The sequence below is a fragment of the Equus caballus genome, chromosome 18 (assembly GCF_041296265.1).
Source record: "Equus caballus isolate H_3958 breed thoroughbred chromosome 18, TB-T2T, whole genome shotgun sequence".
In the NCBI taxonomy this organism is placed as follows: Eukaryota; Metazoa; Chordata; class Mammalia; order Perissodactyla; family Equidae; genus Equus; species Equus caballus.
Genome location: NC_091701.1, coordinates 28,285,322 through 28,294,412, shown reverse-complemented (window position 1 = coordinate 28,294,412; position 9,091 = coordinate 28,285,322). Strand labels below are relative to the sequence as shown.

Sequence of the window (9,091 nt, the reverse complement as noted above, 5' to 3'; positions counted from 1 at the left end):
AGACCTCTCTCAGCCACTGGTTTGCGCAAGAGATCTTGTTATCTCTTTATTCTCAAAGAATAAATGAGTTAGGAGACCGTAGGAATATGCCTGGGTGGGTTCAGTGTGAAACCTGCCATTTTATTTTGTGAGGGCTGGACTTATCACCTCAGAAGTGTGAAAACAGGTGCGAAAAACAAAAACATCCCCCCTTCCCACCCCCATTTCTTCTAATAAATGCATTCTTTGTTAAAATGCTTTACGCAGACAGTAAATGATTCTAAATATCCAGAGTCCTTACTCTCCATGCCTACTCTTCACCTTCTTCAATAGAACTGTCTAAAACTCCTGCGATCACGTATGTGGTGTCATGATCAGCTCAAGGAGATATCGGGTTAATTGCTATGGAACACACTTTCGTTTCAATTTTCCACAAGTTACTACACTTAAAAATACTGGTTTCATCATCTGTTTGATACGAAGACACTCTGCAAATGTTGTTAGGCAGAGTGAGGAATATTTCTGCCCCGTTAAAAGGAACCACGTTGCTCGAGTCATCACCACTCGCACAGGACTGAAGACAAACTGTCACTGTTCCCATTTACAATGAGGATAAGTTACAACCAAGTATCGTGTAAGATGTTGCAAGCGAAAGCATCTTGTAAATTGTAGTATAATACGCGAATATAAGGTGTGATTCTTACGTTCTTATTCAATCGTGAAGAAATGGACGCTGGCTATCAGTAGGTGGAATTCCTACAGATTTTTATTCCTTAAGGCTGGATCACAAATATGCCCTTACAACCAAAGCTAGTCTTGAACAATCTAAGCAATTACTATTGCTGAGAAGAATGGTGACTTGACAAGCGTAGCGTGAATTTGACCATAATAGTTTCACTTCAGCACCAGATATTTGACATTCAATAGCACTGAAGAAGGTAAAGGGCGGTTTTTTCACGCCTTTTTTATATTTGGTAAGTGATAGGTCCCACCCAATTAGAGTTCCAATTTACTTTAAATGATAGATTTTACAAAAAAACTCACCTAAACCCCTATCTCATGTATTTTTATCGAATTTTAACCTCTTTCTTAAAGTACAGAGGCCAATTTACCCACTAAAATTGTCCCCTGGCATGGCTACCTTTGCAAATAAAAATTATCTCATAAATTTGTTTTATACCCTTCTTTGCTACCCACAGAAACTGCTGGCTTCGCTAGTTTCTTCCCTCTCCTCTAAATCCAGCCATTCTCTGATTCTATTCCGTCTAAATTCACGCCCATACAGGTCTCTATTATGACAGAAAATATATTATTCAGTACTTGAATCCTTCCATCCTCAATCATGTTCAAAAATGTTTTTTTCTCTTCTTCCTTGTGTGAGTAAAGTGAGAACACATATTTGGCTTTGTTGTAGCTAATGTGTCAAGCATTTCTAAATGCACGTCCTCCTTTATGAGTTGCCAATGTCACACAAATTTTTTAAATGTGAGCTTTTAAATGATAAGGACCCAGCCTCCATCAAGCCTTTAGCACCGTGATTCTCTCACCCAGGAAGCCCCCGTCTCAATGTTCCAACCACTGACTCCAACGTGTTGGGGAACTTTCTTGATAGAAATAATTCATGTGCATTTTCAAGCCTCAGTTTACAAACACGACCAGATAGATTGTCATAAGGCCAATGCACACCACCCTGCCTCCACATCCACATCACTAATTTGACAGCACAAAATGTTAACGCTAACTTTATTTTGAATTTGTTTATTAAACATTTCCTTTATCCTGGACAAAAAAGACACTGTGGATTGTTAGTAAATTCTTCTGCTGCTGCTATTAGAAATTGTTTTAAGAACCCATAGCTCTGCGAGGAAATAAGCAATTTCTACCCACTCCAAGCACGTGCCAGTTGCTGCCATCTTTTCCAATTCACAACTTCCGGAGTTAAGTCTAACCTCAGCTGTAAAAAAAAAGACAGAAGCCAGAATGCAGTGGTCAAGACATTCAGATCAGCAAGGCTTCCTAAACTCGCTGTCCTCCAGAGCAGAGTTAAGACAGAAATTCCACTCAAAGGACACTCCAGTCATCAAATCCAAGACCTGTTCAAAACAAAAGGATAAAAATGAGATCAAAACACAAAAACTCCACAGTTTTATTTAAGAAGTGCTATTTAAGCTATAAAGGATTTCCTGTTGTTCTTGTTCTAAATAATTTTAATAGTATTCTTTTGTTCTTGGGTTACTCTATATCCAAATAATCATGTATGTAAATGACTCCATACAACAGTGGATGCCACTGACAATGTCAACATTACTGTTTATCCAGAAGCATTATATGTTCATGCAAAAATGGCATTAAAAGCTTGTGGTCAGATCAAAAAACCACAACTGTAATTGTTTATTTATATAGCTCACCATTACTCTGTAGTGTAAGTTTACATTTTTAAAAATTTCTAAACATTGCCGAGTTAGTCTTAGAAGAGTGAAAAATGCATCGTTCGCCTAAATGATTAAAGACAAACAACTTAGGACTATGCATGCAGCAAGATGCTTTAATATGGAAATTATTTACTTTGCCAAGGCTTATAGTTTTCATTTTGATGCTGCCCTTGAAAACTCCATGATAACAGGGCCATTCAGTGGAATTTCTGCATTTTGCTCTTTAGTTCAGGGCAGCTGGTTTCTTTCCTCTCTAAGCAGAAAGCTAAAGTATATTTATCACTCTAACAGTGACTCAAAACAAACAGGAAGTCTTCATCAGCCGGCTCCTGGGCATAGCTGATATTAGGTACTGGCAGAAAGGAAACAGAGACCTCATTCTGTGGGAGTCCGACAGAATGTACATGCAGATGCAGGCGATAACAAAGTTAGGGATGCTCCAAATGACCACCGTGTTCTCCCAAGATTAAGTGCACTTGCAGTGCTCACCAGTTTTCAGAGTCTGTGAGAATTCCTCAGGAGTTTTCCTTTCCATTTCAGTTTGAAAGAGGAGTTTGAACTGGATACCACGAGCCTTAGAATCCTTGTGAACCTATGCACCAAAGGAAACCTGGGAGCGAGCTATTCTGGGAGATTTGGCTTTGATCTGGTTGCTAGGAAAAAGCCCTGCTTTTGTCTGGAAGTATTCTGAATGGCTCCTTCAGTCGGAATGAGGCCTGCAGGTCACTGTCTGAATTAAGTGAAGAGGACTTTTTTTTTTTTAATTCTAAAAATGAAGTTGTCGCTGTGTGCCACAATAAAGCTGGAGAGAAGGAACTCTGCTGCCGAGCCCTGGCAGTGGCTCTTTGCTACAGCTTAAACTCCAAGGTACACTGTGAAAGTCACTGAGGCATGTCGCAGATCAAATGTATGCAAATACTCCTCAGTGGCACGCATGTTCCTAGAGACCTTCGTCTTCACCTTGTTTTTCAGATAAAACCTGTTTCAGATTCAAAGCCCACTTTATTTTTCTTAATATAAATGTTCATTATCAAACAGCTTTTTTAACCTTTCAAATAAATAGAAAGGTCAAACATTCACACCTAACTTTTTGCAGCTCAACCAAACAGAATGGATTGGACTGCAAACTGCTCATATTGATTCAAAAAGTATTGAGCAATACACTTTGGGGGGTCCCTTAAATTTTTTTTCATTTGTTGACTAATCTCCTTGTTCGTGATAATGCTTATACCTTTGACTTTACAGCCATTATCTAATCTTCACAGGTCCTGGTGAGGTAAAAAGGGAGCACGTCTTATCTCCATTCTACAGATGAGGAAACAGAGAGGCAGGGAGGTTGAGTAACAAGCTCATGTTTTAAGTGGCACGCTCTGTCCAAATGCAAAAATGACAGTAGGGCACAGACTTTGTTTTTGCAGGAATGGGGCTGGATATTCACCTGGTCACTCATAAGTTCACCAATCCCCTTTATGATTAGCATTTCTGCAGTGACGGAACTGAATCTCCATACAACCTATTGGAAAAGTATGCAGCAAACCAGCCCAAGTGAGGATCAAACCCTTGACCTTAGTACCATTGGCATCTGGTGCCCATGACCTGAGCCATATAGCAGAAGCCTAAGTAGCCCAAAGCAGAACAGGACCGATCCAAAAAGTTCCATTGCTCCCGTTCTAAGTAATTCTAGAATAGGAAAGAAAGGGCAATATTTCATGAACTTATCTAGTTCTGTTCTCTCTCAAGTTTGCAACACATTTTGCACTCCAAGCAAGTCCTAAAATATGAGATATAAATAGAAAAATAAGGGGGAGCTAAGAGGTAAACTACAGGAATGAAAATTTCACTACAGTGAGAAAAAAATGAACGAAAGGAAAAGTGTGCAGAGGCTGGGACCTTCAGGAGCACAGCATCACTGTGGGTGGGAAGCAGTTCTTCGCTTGGGTTTGTACCTGTAGGGCTCGATACTAAAGATAAGGAAAGGTTAAAAATGAAAAGGTAATGATGTCCACGTGAAATTTACATGATGTTATAAACCAATGTTACTGCAATAAAAAAAAATCTCCAAAATAATAAAAATCATGGAGCATATCACAAAAGAGAAAAAACGAAGGAGATTCTTTTCCAAATAACATTAGATAAACTCTCTCTCTCTGTTTTTTAAGCCTTATTAAGGTATATTTGACATCCTTTTTTAAAGGAAGTAGGGCCCTTATTCCTCAGAAAAAGTTATAAGGAAAATATATGCAAGACACCTAGAGTGTTAACCAGATATGACCTGGAGTAACCAGGTGGTAGGGGATTATCTCTTGAAACAGGCTGAGGGGATCCTCTATTATATCAGAGCACCTTCTAGAGGTTTCAGAAGCAGGAAGGCAGGCTGGCCTATCTTTTGGAATGCAAATTTCCCTGCAGAACACCAGGCAAAAACTCAGGAAGCCCAAACCAGACATCCCTGCCAAATGACAAAACAGAAGTGTTTTCAGGACAGCATATCCTCTCTCCATCTACCTGTTTACTTAAGCAAATTTCTTTTCAAACTGCATATACAGTTGTAGGTCCGTGAATTGTATATCTGTGAACACTACAGAAATGTCCTTAATCTACCTCTAAAAGCCGATCTAAGTGATAGTGTCAAAATTGACGGAAACTGAACTCTCTCAGTCCAGGACTACTAGTGTGTTGGGCTCAACTCTGAATGTGGAAAGGGACCACACTGCTTTTCTGGCTTCGTGAAATGGCAACAGACTAGCAGTACCAATTAGCCAGACCAAGGTTCTTCAGGCACTGCTGGAGACCAACTCCAAAGACCCCCACTGAGGGGGACCCAAAGCCTGGGGCTTGAGCTACCCTTCCTTATTCACATTCCAGCAACCCAGGAGAACTTGGCATGAATTTCTCAGTATGACACCATGGCTAGAGCTCAGCAAAAACCAAAAATGAATTAGGTGAATCTAGTAGGTCTAGGCACAAATTCAGCAGGTGAATTTATTTGCAAATTACCCTTTGGACCCTTCTCACTTGAGATTCTCTTAGAGACATAGAAGAGAACTTGGTCATCCTTAAAGTAAAGAAAAGCAGTATTTGCTTTCAATATTTGGTGCATAGCCAATCATACAAAAATATTTAATAAAAGAATCGTTTTTGAAGTTATTATACATTTATTACAGGATTATGGATTTTAGTAATGAGAATTCTATTGTTGGTATTGGGTTGACATGAGACATTTTTTTTTCCTGGAGATTTCTCAATCATTTAATTGAGTCACCTTATTCCTTCTGCCCCGATACACAACTACTCCTGTTATTCTTTGAATTAATTTGGATAAAAGCCTTCTGCAAAAGCCATCTTTCTGGATCCACAACGTCCTCTCTGAACATTTGTTAACACGTTACATTATACTAAAGTGAATTCACCCACCAGAAATTAGACAATCTATACTGGTTTTAATAATTTTTGAAGGCTTACAAAGTGCTAATCATGAAAGCAGTGATTCCCAGCCCTGGTTTTCTGATAGCCTGGGGTTTCTCCAATTACCTCATAGATCTCAAAGACAAAATTCCAAAAATTTTTCAGAAGAAAATTTATTATAGTTTCATTTAGTTTGAAATATAAATATCTGCCATTGGGGGTAGGAAGTGTGTCACAGTGGGACTTGGTGGGTAGGAGCGTTGTGAAAAAAAAAAGGCAACAATAGTCCATTGAAACTCCTCAAAGCTCAAAATCATTACGCTTTCCCACAAAAAAAAGAAATGCTATTCTTATTCCTAAGGACTTAAATTCTAACATACACCGTATGACAGGCACAAAAAGGAACTAGGACATTCCAGGACATTTCCTCAAAAAGAATACAAAGAAGGTGTGTCACACATTTTCGCAAATAAACCTGATAATATCTAATAATTCCAGCGCACTATTATATGTGCTAAATTACAGTCGCACTAAGAAATGAGAAAATCTCTGGAATAGGACCAGGATTGCTTTTTAATTGTCCATTAGAAAAAGCAGGGAACAAAATCGCCTGCAATGATTTCGTTTCGAGATCGTTCACCTTATTTTTAAAACACAAAATCAAACACATATTGAGACTCACGGTGAGGCTGAGCAATACAATCGAAGCAAACTGTCTCCTCGCCTCGGCTCGGGCTCAGCAGCTCCAGCGAGCCCACAGTGCCAGCTTGAGACTGGCAAGGCACTAGCATTGCACAAAACAAAATCTTAATTTTTCAGCTCAAGCTGATTCCACTGAGAACATCTCTGTCTCTCCTCACCTTTCGATTCTTTTTTTCTGAATTGAGGTCTTTCTATTTAAGGATGTTCTTCCATTATGTGAGATGCCCCCAAGTGAATGAAAAACAAGGACAATTTTATTTTCACACGAAGAGTCCTCCCCCAGGGCCATATTCCATGAATGAATGGCTTGTAGGATACACCGCTAATAATAAACTCCACCAACTGTGCCAACACAAGTGTGAGAAAAGCATGGGGAAGCTAAGGCTGGCCAAAGGAATTCCCCCATCCCTGCCGCTGCTGACTCTTCCAAGGAAGCTGTTGAGCCGGCTTGCTTATTTACTTGCTTATTTGCCAGGAAGGTATTCCTTTTAAAAAGTAAAATTAAATAGTTCCTACACCCTTTTCCTTGCCTTGAAATCACTATTTCTACTAGAAAATAAACGTGTAAACTCTGTCTGTGAAGATCCTGGGGAACCATGGTGAACAAAATCTACCAATATTTATCGAAGGAGCAATCCTATACTGGCTAGAAAAGGAACTGGGAACAAGGAGGTCATTTCCCATTCAAATTGAAATGTCAGCACGAAATACTGTCGGAAATCAAACACACCAAGAGTGACTGCACATGTCACAAACTCATCTCATCTGACCTCCCCAACACTTGTACCCGAGTGTTACTGTCAATGAATTGTCTGGATTCCAAAGAGCATTCTGGCTGAGCTCTCACCCACCCTGTGGATTAACTAAGACCTTTTTTTTTTCTTTTAAATCTCAGGCTTGTTTTCCTCCTGCAACACAAAAGGCTTTTAGTCCACCTACCCACCATTAATAAGCTGGTATGCAAAGAAGAACGCAACTTGGTTAATTGTTGAAATAGAAAACATAATTAGAAAAACTATCCACATGACTTATTCCACAATCTACTTCATTTAATGGATAAAACATAAGCTTCCACCCATTACTCAAGCCATCCTCACTCCCACTCTTTTCATTCATTCTTTATCTGCTTAACAAGGATTTATTGAGCACCTGCTACACTCACAGCTCTTTGCTGGGCACTGAATTTGCGTCCCTGGATAAGAAAAACCAAGTCCTGTCCTCTGGAGCCAAAACTTTCCTGGAGAGAGACAGAAATAGAAAGATATTGTTTTAAGTAATTTCTGGAAATTGTAAGAACTATGAAGAAAATATAATTGAGTAGAGGGATAAAGACTAATTTGGATAAAATTTTCTAAATATGAAGACAGTGACCTGCTTCTTAACAAATGAGGAAAGAAAACAGTGATGGACATAACATTTCAAATTGGTCATCCAGGGAAGGGCTCTCTAAGGCTAGGATATTTGAGCTGATTTTCTGCTGGAAGAGAGAGCCAGTCAAACAAAAACAGAAAAAGAACAAAAGTGCTCTACAGTGAGAATGAGCCTGGTGAGTCCAAGGAACAGAAAGGAGGTGGGAAGGCTGAAGCATAATGCAAAGCAAAATAAGGTAAGCCCAGAAATTGAGGGACGTGGAGGGTGGAATTTATTCCAAATGCAATGGGCAGCCTTTGGAGGGTATGAAACAAGGAAGTGACTTGATCTGATGGAGGCTTGCAAACAGCAGAGTGTCAGCTCTCTCGGGAGTCTAGTGAAGAAGCAAAGCAGGGCAAATTCAGGACATATCTCAGAGTGAGAGGAAGAAAAGGGAGCCAAAATAGCTGTCGTGTTTTTTACCTAAACAGCCGAGTGGATGGTAAGCCATTAACTGAGATGGAGCTAATGGGGGAAATACTTCTAGACCCCTCTTCTAGGTGTGAGAGGTGGAAACTCACTTATTCAATCTGCCCCTCAGCAGTCCTTGAATGTATGAAAATATGAGCTTTCCTCATTTTTCTTAGGTTCTAGTGTCCTATTTAAATCAGGATACTCTTGGTTGCTGGCATGCTTTTTACTCCATTCCCATCAATTTCAAACCCTAGTTTAAAATCCAGTCCCTCTAATAAGGCGTTGCTGATTGAAACTCTCCTCATAATGATTACCCATTACTAATGTTCATTCTTTCAGTTTTTATTACAAATCTTTTCCTCTATTTTATACTTAGCTCCTACTGGATTTAACCAGATTCCTCGGCCTTCCTCTTTTTAGCCCCCGCCTGCCCCACCTCTCAACTGCATCCTTTGTATACTCCCAATGCCCCACCAGGCTCTGTGTTACCCAAGCCCGAGTTCTGCCCCCTCCACAACTGTTCTCTACCTGGCATTCTCTCCCCATACATTACCTGCCACACAGTCCTGCCCTTCCTTTAAGACCCAGATCAAGGCACCGCTTTTCAAGAAACCATTTTTGACCCCTCCCCAATCAGAGGCGATTTCTCCCTCCCCATCCCCTAGGAGGCAGTGGAGTATAGTGGTTGACATCCCAGCTCTGGGGTCAGACTCAGTTCACAGGCCCACCTCTGCCATGTCCCAGCTGTG

The 9,091-nt window shown here is 40.1% G+C and overlaps 1 long non-coding RNA gene across 7 annotated transcripts in view; it reads right to left on the bottom strand.

The window, feature by feature from the left end:
• Positions 1-1,721: 1,721 nt before the first annotated feature.
• LOC106781945 (uncharacterized) overlaps positions 1,722-9,091 on the bottom strand; it is a 68,412-nt gene continuing 61,042 nt past the window's right edge. For 3 of the 7 annotated variants that reach the window (XR_011428200.1, XR_011428197.1, XR_011428199.1), the window contains 2 exons: positions 7,681-7,755; positions 1,722-2,072 (listed from right to left, as the gene is read on the bottom strand). This is a non-coding gene — a long non-coding RNA (uncharacterized lncRNA). Of the gene's footprint in view, positions 2,073-7,667; positions 7,756-9,091 lie in introns of all 7 variants that reach the window. The other 4 variants (XR_011428203.1, XR_011428202.1, XR_011428198.1 and 1 more) reach the window with 3 other exon arrangements.